Here is a 14,552-nt window from a genome sequence, read left to right as displayed (position 1 = left end):
CCCGGGTCCCTGGCCACTGACGCCCTGGTCCTTGGGATCCGGTGGTCTGGGTCTTGGGGTCAGACCGGGGGTGTCATCACACAGTCCGTTCTCCTTTGGGGCTCTTCTGCGGTCTCTGTGATATGCTTACTTGCATCTTTCTTTGTTTCACGAGGTCTCCCTCACAGGGCGCTAAGGTCCATGGAGGTCATGTTTTGTCAAACACAGTATCTCCAGGGTCTGATACTGTATCTGGTACATGATAATAACAGGAAACACTTGGAAAATGTTTGCTCTGTCCCTAGCACTGTCCTGTGTCCTCTGCATACATGCATGTACTTGATATTTCACCCTAACTCACACAATTGGTTCTCAAGACATGTGTCGAATTAATGGCTTCACGTCACTGGCTCCTGTCACTTTTGCTCTTAAGTAAATCTGGACTCTGTACCCTTGTCACCATTCTCACTGCCACCACCCTAGCTGAGGCCATCCCAGTCTCTCATCTGGACAATCACAAATGTCACAGTCTGTCTTGGCCTCTTTGAATCACAGTGTCCGCATCTATAAAATGGAGAATAACATGGACATGGGTGTTCCTGAGGATGAATTAACATCATGTCCACATGTCACTCAGTTTCAGGCCTGGTCACAGAGGGCACTTGGGAAGAGTAGCCTTTGTAATGACCTCACTACACTGGGTGCCAAATTTCTCTGGTTCCAGCCACTCGGTCTTGACAGGGTCACTGCCTCACTCTCATCCCCTGAGCTGGGATGGCTTCCTTCCCTCCATCAGCCAAATCACTTCCTGTGAGTTTCTCCCACTCATTCCTCTTGACCTTCTCCCCTAGGTGCAGACCAGCACATCTGCCTTTTGGGATCCTGCACCCCCACCCACCCCGTTCCCATTAACTCTGCAGGCAACTGCTTTCTTGTGCACTCCACCACCTCCTCCCCTCTTGGGGCCCCAAGAAGGCTACATCATCAGGCATGACACTGCTGCGGCCTGAGGACAGGTGTAAATCCATGCCCTGCCTAGTCACTCCCAGCCTACCACCAACACCCTAGCAGGGGGCCTTTAGCTGTGGCCTGGCCCTACGTGCCAGCCTGTGCTGAGCCCTCCTCTGTACGGCTCCGGCACCCACATGTACGTCCATGGCTGCACATTTTGTGTGGTCTGTTTGTGCCTGTCTCTCACATGTCTAATATAAATACAATGGAAGTATGAGTCCCTGAGGATGAGGACTGGCTCCTGTCACTTGTGTTCTTAAGTAAATCTGGACTCTCTCCCTTGTCACCATTCTCACTGCTACCACCCTATTTGAGGCCACCCCAGTCTCTCACCTGGACAACTACAAATGTCACAGTCTGCTCTGGCATGTCCCCTCCCATTGAGCACTGGGGTTACCCTTTGAAAGCACAGCAGAGTTTATGGCACTCCCATTCAGGGATCCCCCTTGCCTTCACACAGAGCCCTTATGACCAGTTCCACCCACTCCCCATCTAACTGGATACAGACACAATGACTAGACTAATAGGGGCTTGAATGGACTGGATTCTCCAGATGGTTGAAATGTTCTTCTGCCCAAGACGCTCCCTTTCCTCTCCTTTCCACCCCAGTTCTACCCACTGGCTAATTCCTGCTCACATGCATATTGCAGCTGAGATGGACTTCCAGGAAAGGGCTCTCTGTCTCCCTGGAGTCGTGGCCCAGTGACCCCCTGCCTGAGCCTACAGCTCCCCATCCAGTCCCTGCTTTGTTGTAGCGAATATCACCCATTTGTTTTACCTCCACTTGCCTATCAACTCTTTGAGGGAGGGGTCCCTGTGTCCACCACGCAGGAGCCTAGAAATGCTGGGCACATAGTAGGTGCTTAATAAATGGCTGTTCAGTTAAACTGAACAACTCCAGAAGCCTGCTCAGGTCCCAATCTCTCCACCTCTGCAAATTCTACCCATTCTTCCTGATAACCAAAGCAGTGGCTGATATTTGTTGAATGTGTACCTGGCACCACATTAAGCATCTTGTGTACATTGTCTTTGTTTGCTCAACAACCTCATAAAGTAGGAACTATTTTATTAGCCAGAATTTAGGGAGGTGAAATAACTAGCCTACTGCCACACAGCAGGATGGGGTAGAGCTGGATTGGAACACAGGTAGCTGACTTCCTTCTCAGCACCCGCAATGGTTCATCCTCCATGCCCCTGGGTCCCCACATTCTCCACAAAATCCTCTCCTTCCTCTGACCCATGGGGTCTCTGTCTTCCCAGAGCCTCCTGGCCACTTCGTCTATACCTGCAGCTTCCTGACTGCACTCTGCTCTCTCTAGTAGAGGTACTTGAGCAGTTAATCTAACTAGTGATATTCCCAGAGGGCAAGAACTGTGATCTCTGTTTCTCTAGGAACCTCCAGGATACCCAGCACAGTGCCAGACAAATGGTTGACACTCAGTGAATATCCCCTAATTCACTAATAACAGAAACCCCAGGCTCCTGTCCATCTGAGGAGGTGGCCTGGGTAGTTCTGAGCTCTCTTTAACCCCAGTGATTCCATTGAAATAATGAACAGGCGTGTCAGAGCTCAAGGGTCGATGGAGAATTCTGGCATCTTTGTAATCCTGTTTCCACACATGAGTTGCAGGGAAACGAAAAGGTCCGGGGAAGGGAGTGCCAAGATTCACTGATGTCAAATTTGTGACTAGCATTCCAACTTCATTTTTCTATACAGGGTGTCCCACTTGTTACCATAATATGTTCCTGGAAACCATGTCATAAATCAGGTTATCAAAAAGGAGATTATATTTAGTCAGCAAAAATGTCATGTACTGAGCTCTTACTATACACCAGGCAGTGAACTAGGTGATGAGGAATAAAGTTAAAAAGGACATGACTCTGCTGTGGGGCACCTCACTGTCCAGCTAGAGTCACAGAGCAACTTGTCACAGTAAAAGTCCCCTGAGTTTTGTGTGTTCTTGTGCTCAGCTGCCTCTGTGAGTTCTTCCCAAGTATTTCTAGATGTTTCCCACAGGTGACTTACATGGGAAGATGCCTAAGTCCCGGCGGTGCTACTAACATATGAGTTGCATGATTGTTTTCCTCCTCTTCCCTATTCAGTTCTTGTGTACAGTGCGCTGCACCTGCTGGGCACCCGTAGCTGGTAATGAAGCAGGTGCTAGACCTGGAGTGATGTCCCATAGTGCTCCTCTCTTCTGTCAGTATCACACTACCAGGAGGTCATAAAGCTGGGCTGTCCGAGCCCCAGTGTCTCATAGCACTTTTAGTGAGACAGCTCTGCAGTATCTGGCATGGCTGCCTAGGACCTCCTTTGCATGCATGTGCACACACCTACAACTTGGACCCAATTCCATGGGTTCTGAGTTCAGAGGCTGAGTTACGTTATACTCAGATGCACCTCCCTCTAAGAACTAAGGCTGTCTCACTGGAACAAAGGCCCTTGCCTGACCTTCTCTCCCATGAGATGAGCTTTCACCCAGAAAGTTCCTTTATCCTTCTGTGGCATTAGCTTCTGGCAGTCTGCCCACCATTTCCCTGCACAGGCCTAGACATATCCTAGTTTTGCCACACAGATCTCTTAGTCTCACCTGTTCCTCTCATGTGTACACTACTTATTTATGCTCATATTTAAAAAATAGACAAAGAAATTTAGTCTAAGAGGTTTTGATTCTGGAAGATTTTGTTTTCTTTTTAAATTGTGCTGTCTTTTTCAAAATTAAAAAAATAAGCATGTATCACTTTTACAATTCCCCCTCACTATAATTCCCCAGTAAAAGCTTCTAGTTGTGATAGATATTGTTAAAATACAAAATTAACAACACAAGCTGTAGAAGCAAAGAGGAGAAAAAATGATGAACTCCAGCATGTCAAGGAGAAATAGAAAAGCTTCCAAAAGGAATTCTGTTGCAATGTGAGGTTCCTGAACAAATGAATCACAGATATGGCCAAGAATATACCATAAAAGCAATGCCATAGTAACTATAACTTACAAGTATTCAAAAGAGTAAAATTTTTTTCCAGGCCCTCCCTACAGAAGATACATATCACACTGATTATATAAAGGCCTGCAATGAACTTTTAAGTATATGCATTGCATATTAAAACACACACCCACAGGTTTTATAGCCTACCAAGGCCCAGCAGGTTGGCCCCCACAACCAGTAGGTACGCACTTGTTCATCTTCAACTTCAGAAGTGGCGCGACGCTTCCCCTCATGCCTTCCACTTTGATGAAGCAGGCAGGGATGTGTTTAAAATCACTCCTCGGGGCTCAGTACTGAGCTAGTTGAAGATGAGGGGTGCCATTTGGGTGTCTGTTAACTGATGATAATGATGCTGTCTCTTTGACTGAAAATCATTTAAAATATCCGGATGGGCTGACCCAGCTTCCTCTCCTACCTCCACATCTGTGTATTGAGAGCCACATGGCAGAGGTTGGGGTCAGGGCTGACACAGGCTCCAGGAAGGCTGCTGTAGGCTCTGAAGCCAGCCCTCCCCATCCTTCCCCCTTCATGTCACCTCACGCAGCAGCTCCAACTGCAACCTCACCATGCCCGAAGCCACACGGCCAGTGACTGGCTGAAGCTGGGGTGTATAGGCCTGGAGTGTCAGCCTAATGTGGAGAGATTCTGAAGGGCTGATTTAGCTCCAGAGTTCCCCTCAGGTCCGCTGAGTTTGTTTTCGGGCCTAAATCGTGTTCAGCTTCCCTGTGGTCCCAAGTTCCCTTCCCCTCCACTTCTCAGGTGTTGTTCCTAAGAGCACACGCTCCTAAACCTCCTGCATGCTAAGCTCCATCTCAGAATCTGCTCTCCAGGAGTCCACCTGAGGACTGGCCTCAAGTCAACATCAAGGAGGAGGCACTAAGAGGCCAAAGGCTACTTCTGTCTGGGGGATGGACCCCAAGCTGCGGCTGTCCCAAGGCCTGGCCAGGATGCTCAGAGACCTGCCTAGAGACCCTTCAGTTTGGCACCACTGAAAATTAGCTGACAACATCTTTCTCCCTCCTTTCCTTCCACAAAGATTTATTGAGAATCAACTACGTGCCAAGTACTGTTCCAGAAAATGGAAATACAGCAGTGAAAAATCCTTAAACTCATGAAGCATATATTTTAGCAGGGGGACAAACAATTACCTAATAAATCAACAAAATAATGTCACTTGGTGATACTACTATGGGAAGGAAAAAAGGAAGTGAAGAGGGTTTAGGAGCAGGACAGAGGGGATAAAGTGAATAAGGAAAGACTCACTGAAAAGGTGACATTTGTGCAAAACCTGGAGGTGAGGGACCAAATCATGAAGCTATCTGGGGAAGAGACTTTCAGGCAGCAGGAACAGCAAGTGCAAAGGGCCTGAAGCAGAAGCTTGCTCTGTGTGTTCAAGGACTAGGCAAGGGTGCTGGTGTAACTGGAGCAGACGGGGAGAACAGTAAGAAGGAAAATCAGAGGTCATGGGAGGGGAGTTAATGGGACTGCAGATATGGAGAGCCTCCTAGGCCACTGTAGGGACTTTGGCCTTGACCCTGAATGACATGGGAGCTACTGGAGGGCTCTGAGCCCAGGAGAGACATGATCAGATGGAACATTTGAAAGGATCACTCTGGCTGCTGTATGGAGAATGACTGGGGAGGGTGAAGGCAGAATAGGAGTCCCCTTAGATGTTTCGGTAAATCCGGTAGGGAGGCAGGGTGGCTCAGCTGAGAGGCTATGGTAGAAGTGGTCAGATTTTAGAGGTATTTTCAAGGTTGAGCTACTGGGATTTGCTGTTGATCCTTCCAGGGGAGCCAGCTGTGTGGCTGGCAGCATCCCACACATGGGTGCGGCCAGCAGCATTTCTCCATGTGACAAATACTGAGCTGCGGCTTTGGAGCCAGACTTGCTGGGGTCCGGGTCTCAACTCCCTCCATACTAGTTGCTCATCTTCAGCAGGTTACACCAGCTCTGCAAGTCTCCATTTCTTCATTTGTTAAGTGGGGAATGCTTATATCATGGCGTTACTGTGAAGATTAAATGAGATAAAAGCAGGGCTGACACAGGGGCAATTATGATTGTTTCAAACAAATTTCCTGTGAGCCCTGGAAATTGAGCAGAGGATTGCGGAGGGCAGGGGCAGAACCTGAGGGCAGAGGGAACCATCAGTGTGCAGGAGGGGCTAGGGCAAAGTGGGGGAGGGGGGCAGCCAGGATGGCCCAGAAGTGCCCAGCGGGAGAGAGAACAAGAGCCCAGGGCACATACTTGCCTTCCCAAGTGGGGCTGGGGGATTCCAAAGCTCTGGCAGGTTGGGGCCAGGGCAGCCTCTAGAGAAAAGATGGCCAAAAGGGAACTCCTTGTGTGAAGGTGGAGCCGTGGAAAATGGGAACACCCCCAAATTCTGGAGAGGATGAGGTCATCCCAGCTGAAGCCAATCAAAACTCTCCCTTGGGCAGGCAAAAAAGACTTGTACTTGGCCAGAAACTCAGAGATGTCCAGCAGCTGCCAAGAAAGGAGGCGAGACGAGCTCTGGGCCCAAGGCCATGAGCCCCAGGGGCCCTACCCTGGCTAGAAAAAGAGACAAGGGGAGTGCTGGAGGGCAGGCCAGAAGCCAGGGGAGGGAGGCCCGTCTGAATTGTCTGGTAGTGATGGGGCACGCTCTTGGACAAAACTGTTGAACCGTTAGGTCCTGGTTAGAGGCAGTCAACAGAACTCCATGCAACAAAGCTCTGTAGTTTTTTTTTTCTTAAGAAAGACAAAAGCAGGATTAGCATTCCTTCCATCAGAGATATTCTTCTAATTTGTGTATACCACCTCCCACCCACCCCCACCCCCCACAATGAACCAGGAAGTTTAAAATGGGGACCCTGTACATCCCCCCTAAGAGAGGCTTGGTGTTGAACATTATGGGCTCAAATCCTCTGAGTCTTGTAAAACAGGGATCACCATAACTGGCAGGTGTCCCATGGTGACCATCTTCTTCCCAAACCCTGGCATTAGGAGAATGGAGAGACATTACAATATATGTGAAGGTGGACACCAAGACATCAAGCTTATAGTTGGGTCTTTTCTGTATCATGAAAGCCATGGGGTTGGTGGTAAGGGCCAGAGGGGACAGTTGGGTCTGGAGCCGTGAGAAGCAGACCGTATTCCCCAGGATTTCTGGAGCAGAGCCCCCGTCCCAGGGTGGGGACCCAGTCCTCATTCAGTGTCTCCCAGTTCAGAGCCCTCCCCGCTATGGCACCACCATCTGTTTCCACTTTTCCATGCCCCCAAAGACATAGGACAGAGCGCTTGGAAGGCGAGGCGTTTTTTTCCCAGTCACACTTGGGGAGAGAAGTTTCCCCACTCCCACATTGTCCAGAGGCACTGGCGTCAGCCAGAAGCAGGGGCCGCAGAGCTTCCCCGGTGGCCTCTTCCTCACAGCGCCCACCTCCGGAAGGATGACTCTGGGGCAGCGCCAAGCCCCACAGCTGCTCAGCGCCGGCCTGGCCCAGGGAAGTTTCCTGTGCCTGCTCAGACTGTCACAGTCCTAGGGCCTTGGGGGCAGGGGTGACTGGCCTGCCATTCCCTTCCCTGTCATCACCCTCTCCGAGGAGCCAACCCAGCCCACCAGCCCTGGATTCCTTGAGCCTCCTTGCAGGTAGGAATGGGAATGGAAGCACCTCCACTCCCCACCCCTGACCCCACAACTGTCCTTTCCCCGGTCATGTCACAGGCTTTGAAAGCCATTTGAGCCTTGCATCTAAGTAAGTGGGTAGAAGACAGAATATTTGACCCCTGGGCCTCCGACAGGGTTTTTCAGGCCAACTTGTCATAGGATTTTAGAGCAGACACAAGGATCTCTAGCCAGGGCCCTGTTAATGAGTGGTTCTGAGTGCCAAGCACTTCACTCAGTGCCTTACAGGCGTTATTTAATCCTGACCAACTGCCTGAGACTCTAGTCTCCAGTTTACAGAGATGAAAATGCACATAAGCAGAGCCTGTGTTGCAAGTGAGGTCTTGTGACTTCAAAACTGAGCTCTTTACCACCACATTACCCTTCTCAAAGCACATTCCATGGATCTTTTGTACCTCTAGGTTTGTGGAATGAAAGAGACCTGGGGCCAAGCATGCCAGGGAAGTATTTTATATTCACCTCTACTTTTGGAGAGTCTTGGAGCATGTTGACAGATTAAAGGCTCTGAAAAGTCCTGCAGTTAGTAAATCCATTTGACTCTCTCTAACCCAATGTTTCCCAAACTTGTTTGTATTTGGGATCCCCACACCTTTCTTTTTTTTTAATGGAACACTGTTGCCATCCCAGAGAATGTCCTTTGGGAAATGCCACACAACATCACATTACCTTTCTAGTTCAGAGAGTGCCTGAACAAGTTATTAGGAGCTTGATAAACATTGGTTGGAGAAAATTAACACACTTTTCCCCCATCTTCAGTCATCCTAGTCCATTCCCTAATATTCCTTTCCCTGAAGAGTCCCTCAGCCATGGCACATTCCCAGACCTACAGGTAACCCACCCAATGTCACTCCTGGGTGGGTCTTCTGGGCTGTGCAGGTCATAGGGGAAGGAAATTCCATTCAGGCAGGTCCTCCTGCCTCCCCTAAACCAGCCCCTCAGAGGTCTCCATTCTAAGGATGAAGGGGAAGTTCTGAGACAATTCCATTCAGTTTGGGCTGCAGGTATAAGGGTGTGGAAGAGGTGTAAAAACCTCCTCACCTCCATTCACCCTCTCCCCAGCTCTCCAAGGTGCAGGACAGAGTGGACGTGAGGTACCCTTCCACCCTGCCCAGGCTCAGGTCTCCATTTCCACCTTCCTCGGTGCCCTGCGCCAGCACCCACCCGCCCCTGCTCCCTCCCTCTGCTTTTGCATACCCAGCCTATCAGCCCTTCGTATTTCCTGGACTCAGCTTAACTCCATGCTTCTTGGGGACTGCAAACACATAGCAGAGCCAGGCTCCTGTTCCAGAGATCAGGTGCAATTGGGGTGGAATGGGGCTCAGGCCTCCTTCAGCTTCAGATGCCACCAGCGCCGAGAACCGCGGACTCTCCCTGACACCCATTGCCCTTTGTCCCATCCTCTGATGGCAGCTGCTCGGCAGGCAAGCCTCCCCACTTGGTGCAGGCACTGTGTGCTCTCCTCCCCTCTCCCGGCCCTGGGGTGCTGCTGCGGAAATGCTGTCACTGACAGACTCAGACTCCCCATCCAGCCCCACCTGCCAGCACATGGAGCAGCCCCAGGTCCTGTCTTCCACCTCTTCCTCTGCTCCCTTCTGACCCCAGGCCTGATGCTTAGCTCCTTGTCACCTACCGCTAGAAAAAAGAACTGTGTCCCCCCACATTCATTTCTCTAGCTGGGATCACATGATCCCCACAAATTGTTGCTCCCTACTGGTCCCCCTGTCACCATCCCCACTGCTTTCCTGTTAGTTCTAGAAGCACGCCAAAATCCAGGTCAAATCCCCAGCCTATGGAGTCTGCATGCCAGGTGCCCTTTTAATAAGTGGTCAGATGACATAAATCCCATTTCTATCATTTACTGGCTGTATGATCTTGTGCAGATTTCTTACGCGCCTCAGTGCCTCAGTTTCCTCATCAGTGACATGGGATAATATTTGCCTTCCCCTCATAAAGTTGATGGGAGGGTTAAATGAGATAAGCCACACACAGAGGTTGGCACAGGCCTGGCGCATAGCAAATGCTGACAGAGACTAGTTATTGTCACCTCCTCCTCTGCTTCCTCTAAACTTTCTTCTGTCATTTTGAACCTCTCCCTGCTTCTAGCTCATTCCTTTCAGCCAGTAAAGATGCACAAGTCCCTCCCATCTTAAAAGTCTCTTCTTGATTCTTTCTTCCAGTTTCTCTTGTCCCTTCTCATCCAAACTTCTCAGAAACATGCTCTATCAGCCCCCTCCTTTCCTGATCTCAGTCCACTGTGAGGCGGCATCTGGCCCTACCATAGTTCTGGCATTTGTTAGGATCACCGGGGCCCTGGCCAAGCCTGGTGGGCACTTCTCAGCCCTGGCCTCTGCCGACTGCCCTTGGTGAAGCCGTGGAGGCTCGGCGGCCATGCCTCCTTCCCTCTCCCTCAGTTCTCCTGGGGCTCGCTCTGCCTTTCTTCCTCCGTCCCCCCCTCAGACTCCTCCTCATCTGTCAGCCCCAAGAATGCTGCTGTTACCCCAACTTCATCCTTGGCTTGTGGGGCTCCCCTGTCCTCATGCTCCTCCTTTAAGTGACCTGAGCAGCTCTCACAGCTTCTACTTCCCCTTGATGACTGACACCTGTAATGGACTGAACTGTGTCCCCCCCAAATTCATATGTTGAAGCTCTAACCCCTAATGTGGACTGTGTGTGGAGACAGGGCCTTTTAGGAGGTCATTAAGGTTAAATGAGGTAATAAGGGTAAGGCCATGATCTGAGAGGACTGATGTCCTTACAAAAAAGAGACAACAGAGAGTTCTCTCCGTCTCTGAGCTTGCACAGGTCACATGAGGACACGGTGAGAAGTGCCATCTCTAAGGCAGGGAGGGTGGTCTCACCAGAAACCAACTCTGTTGGCATCTGGATCTCAGACTTCAAGCCTGCAGAACTATGAGAAAATAAATATGGGTTGTTTAAGCCACCCATTCTGGCAGCCTGAATTGACTAATACAATTGTTCTGGCAGCCTGAGTTGACTAATACAATACCTAAGCACATCAGTTAGCTTTTCCTGCATAGTGAACCATTCTAAAATTAAGTGACTGAAAATAACCATTTATCTAGCTTACCTTCCTGCAGGTCAGCAGCTTTGTCTGGGCTCAGCTAGATGGTTCTTCCGGTCTTGGCCAGCTTCACTCCTGTGTCTGTGGTCCGCTGCTGGTTTGGCTGCACACTGGTTGGTCAGGTGGCCTCAGCTGGAAGTGTTCATCTCTGCTCCAGGTAATCTCTCCTCCTCAGCGGACTTGTTGTCATGGCAAAGCAGAAAGGTTCCAAGAAGTCAGCAGGCAGGAGTTTGGCAGGAAAAGCCTCAGACTGGAGGTGGAGATCTGGGCCTTTCCAGTCACATCTGGTACTCTAGTAGTTGACTTCTCAATATCAAGATACCTTGGACAGTGAACTAGGAATACAGAAAAATAATAAAATAAGTAAACTCCAGAACACACCTAGCATTATAAGGTATAGTTGACAGGACTTGATAGACATAAAGTGACAAAGGACAAGGAAAATAGGCCTCCTCCAGGGTAGAAGGTCTGGTTGACTAGATAGAGGGTGGAAATAATTTGTTGAGCACTTACATGCTGGATACTGTTCTGAGCACTTTGCCCACACAGCACTGAGGTGCTTGGGAAGAATGTTCTCAGAGCCAGGCTTGCTGAATTTGAACCCCAGTTCTGCATGTCCTCAGAGGTTACTTAACCTTTCTACACCTTAGGTTCCTCATCCATAAAGAGGCATAATAATGGCACTTGCCTCACTAGGCTGCTGTGATGAGACAGTACGTGGGAACTCCTATGGCGCTCTATAAATACCTGCCATTGTCGTTATTGTGCTCATTCAATCCTCACAGTCAACTCATGAGGTAGGCACTTTTATCTCTATGTTATAGGTGAGGAAACTGAGGCTTGGAGAAGTAAGACAGTGACCCTAATACACATGGATAGGCTGTGGCTTTGCACCCAGGCAATCATACCTCCCTCACCTATGCAAGACCTCTCCATACTCCCCATTTACCACTCACCACAGGAAGAGAGCATGTTTGGGGTTGATGGTAAGGAGTTCTGGTATCAGTCGTAGGCGGAGGCTGCCTCTAGGACATCCAGTTAGATTTCTGGCCAGCAGCTGGGTTTATACATGGAGCATAGAAATCAGGGCATTGCAGATGGATGGGGATTGAGTCACAGGTGGATGAGATGAGGCGGGGAGATGGTATACCCTGACAGCAGAGAAGGGCCCAGCACACATGTAGGGAGTAGACAGAGGAAAAGGATCCCGTAAGGGAGTCTGGGGACGAGCAGCCAGAGAAGGGAGATGCAGGGAGACCACAGGCCTGAGTGTCTGGGAGTCTTGGTTTGTGACAGTTAGCCTGGCGTAATAATTAATTGTTCCCTTTCACCTTAAATAGTGGCCCAGTTTGGAAGATAAATTACATATTCACCCTCCTTAGGGGGTTAAGGAGGACAAAGCGTCAGGGAGGAGAAACTGCAGGTGTGTAATACCCCAGAAAGGACAAGTCGGGGAAGCCTGGAAGTGGTCCCTTGGAACTGGATTTGACAAAATGATGACCTTGGAGGGAGAAGACTCTGAGGAAAGAGGTGGAAAACAGATTGAATCCATTGAATGGAGTAAGAGGCAAGTAGAGAGAACAGATGTACGCACATTTTTCCAGAAGCCTGGCTGGAAAGGGAAGAGAGAGAGAGGGCAGCTACAGAAGCAGGAGAGAGGGATACACCTTCCAGCCCCACACAGTGTGGAAGGGGTTTGAGCACGTCCAGATCCAACAGGGAGGAAGCCAGTGGACAGAGAACGGGTTAGTGATTAGGGAGATTGCTGAGGAATCTCAGTCCCTGGGGAGCCAGAAAGGAATAAAGGAGATTTAAGAAATATTGGGGAAAATCACTCCAAGAATGTGGGTTTCTGGCATGAGACTGATAAAAGGGGTGGCCTCATCTCACAGAATTTCATCATGCTGTGGCAGAACCTGGTCCTTCCTTGGCCACAGTCTCCTAACCCGCCCTCCAAATGCATATACCTATACGTGCATGATTTCCACACAGGCGTCAGGCGGTTCACAGCAAACTGCAGCCCGCAGAGGAGTCCACAGAGAGGAAGCTCAGCTCCATGGAGCATTTTCCTGGTGCTTGGGTTTTCCCACCCCAACATCTGCTCTCTCCAGCTCCCAAGCTGACCCATAACTGCTCTCTACAGCCACTAAGGCAGCTTCCTTTTAAAGATTTTCATAGTACACTACACTCCCAAATTTCCAGGTTTCTTTTCACTAATTACACATTCAAAACCAGTTGCATCCAAATACCTCAGCAGGAGAGGTACCTTAATCCCAGCATTACAGTTTCTCAAAGGCTCCTCCAAGAAGGGACCTCCAGAGGGTCCTTCCTGAAAACCCAGCAGGCGCATCTCCGGAGTCTGGGCTCCCCACCCTTCCCAGCTGCCCCCTCCAGGCCTCAGGCTGCATAGCCCTTGGGGCTCTGACCTCTGACTATCTGTAGGATGTTCCCTTTACCCTGACCCAAGAAAATCAATCTTAATAAGAATTCTCTTCACTTCTTACACCTTATCACTGAATGCATATTAATTAGGTAGAACATGGCCTTCATTCATTTATTCAACAAGTGTCTGTCAAGCCCCAGGCATGCCGGGGTGGTGGTGACTGTGGGAATGCAGAGGGAGCTAATGCCTGCTCCTAGCACGCAGGGCATCTTCCCAAGGCCAAGTCTGCCCTGTCCTACAACAGCCCAACCCCACCTAAGTAATTCTGAGGAGATGACAGCATTCAGAAGCTGTACATATGAAGTGACACAGAATGTTGGATTAAGATGGTAACAAACCTTTACTGCTATTTAACAATAGTTTCATCTCTATAGAAATAGGAGCCTACGTAAAGACAGCATGACAGAGGAAGCTAGGTCTTGTTACACACTGCAGATGCTGGATGGGAGGCACAGAGAGGAAAGCACTGCCTCAGAACCCCATGGGTGACTGGTGGGGGCCAGTGGGCAGCCCTCACCCTGCCTTATATACTGGAGGATAAAGATCCAAAAGGAAACAAAGTACAGGGAGAGAAAAACGAACCTGGAGAAGACTTGTGGAGAAGGAGGGAAATAGTTGATGAAGGGATAAGGATGGAATAGACAGCAGACCGAGGTTGGGTCCAAGCTCTGAATGACAGACAACCAAAATGCCCGATGAAATAAGAGAGATTCTCAGCTCTCTTCATTGCGGTTCACGGATGCCAGGGCCCAGAGGCAGACTTGAGTCCCTTGCACAAAGGGCAGCCCTGCAGGGCCTTCCAACAATTCCAGCCTGATCCCTATCTCTCATCAGTCCCCCGCTTTCAGCCCGTGCTTCAACTGGCACTTTCTTTCACCCAGGACGCACTGTCCTGACTCCTCTCTGGCCTGCATTGGCCCCTGCCCCCTGGACACTTCCACCAGTGGTCTCTCAACCACCTCAATGGCAGTATTTCATTCATTTATGAAATTCCTTCTTGCAACTCTGACTGTATACCAGAAACCACTGTACCAGGCTCAGAGGGAAGAATCGATAGCAAGCAGACATGGTCCTACCCTTTTTGGGGAGACAAGTCAAATTAGCAACAATTTGGTCACAGTCAAGTGTGAGGACACCATACTCATGATATCTTAGCTTTAAGCCTTGGATAATGGCACTGTCATTTCCCAGCAGTAGGAGCCCAACAAAATCCTGGCTCCTCCTTCCCACCCTGCATCCAGGCAATTCTCTGTGCTGAGGGGTCGCCTCCTTTTCCTTCTCTACGACCTCTGCTTGGCTTCTTGTCTGCTACCTCCAGTTTCCCCCCCAAAACCCTCTTCCACATCACTGCCCCAGTTTCTCTCCTAAATTACAAACATGGTCACAGCA

At 49.8% G+C, this 14,552-nt stretch overlaps 1 long non-coding RNA gene across 1 annotated transcript; it reads right to left on the bottom strand.

Moving 5' to 3' along the window:
• Positions 1–4,044: 4,044 nt before the first annotated feature.
• LOC140847971 (uncharacterized) lies at positions 4,045–11,333 on the bottom strand. The gene is made up of 3 exons (XR_012128345.1): positions 11,234–11,333; positions 10,727–11,055; positions 4,045–5,986 (listed from the first exon to the last, which is right to left on the bottom strand). It is a non-coding gene; the product is annotated as an uncharacterized lncRNA (long non-coding RNA).
• Positions 11,334–14,552: the final 3,219 nt, after the last annotated feature.

Source organism: Manis javanica, chromosome 2 (genome assembly GCF_040802235.1).
Source record: "Manis javanica isolate MJ-LG chromosome 2, MJ_LKY, whole genome shotgun sequence".
Lineage (NCBI taxonomy): Eukaryota > Metazoa > Chordata > Mammalia > Pholidota > Manidae > Manis > Manis javanica.
Note: the sequence above shows the minus strand (reverse complement) of the source record. Positions and strands in the feature narration are given on the sequence as shown.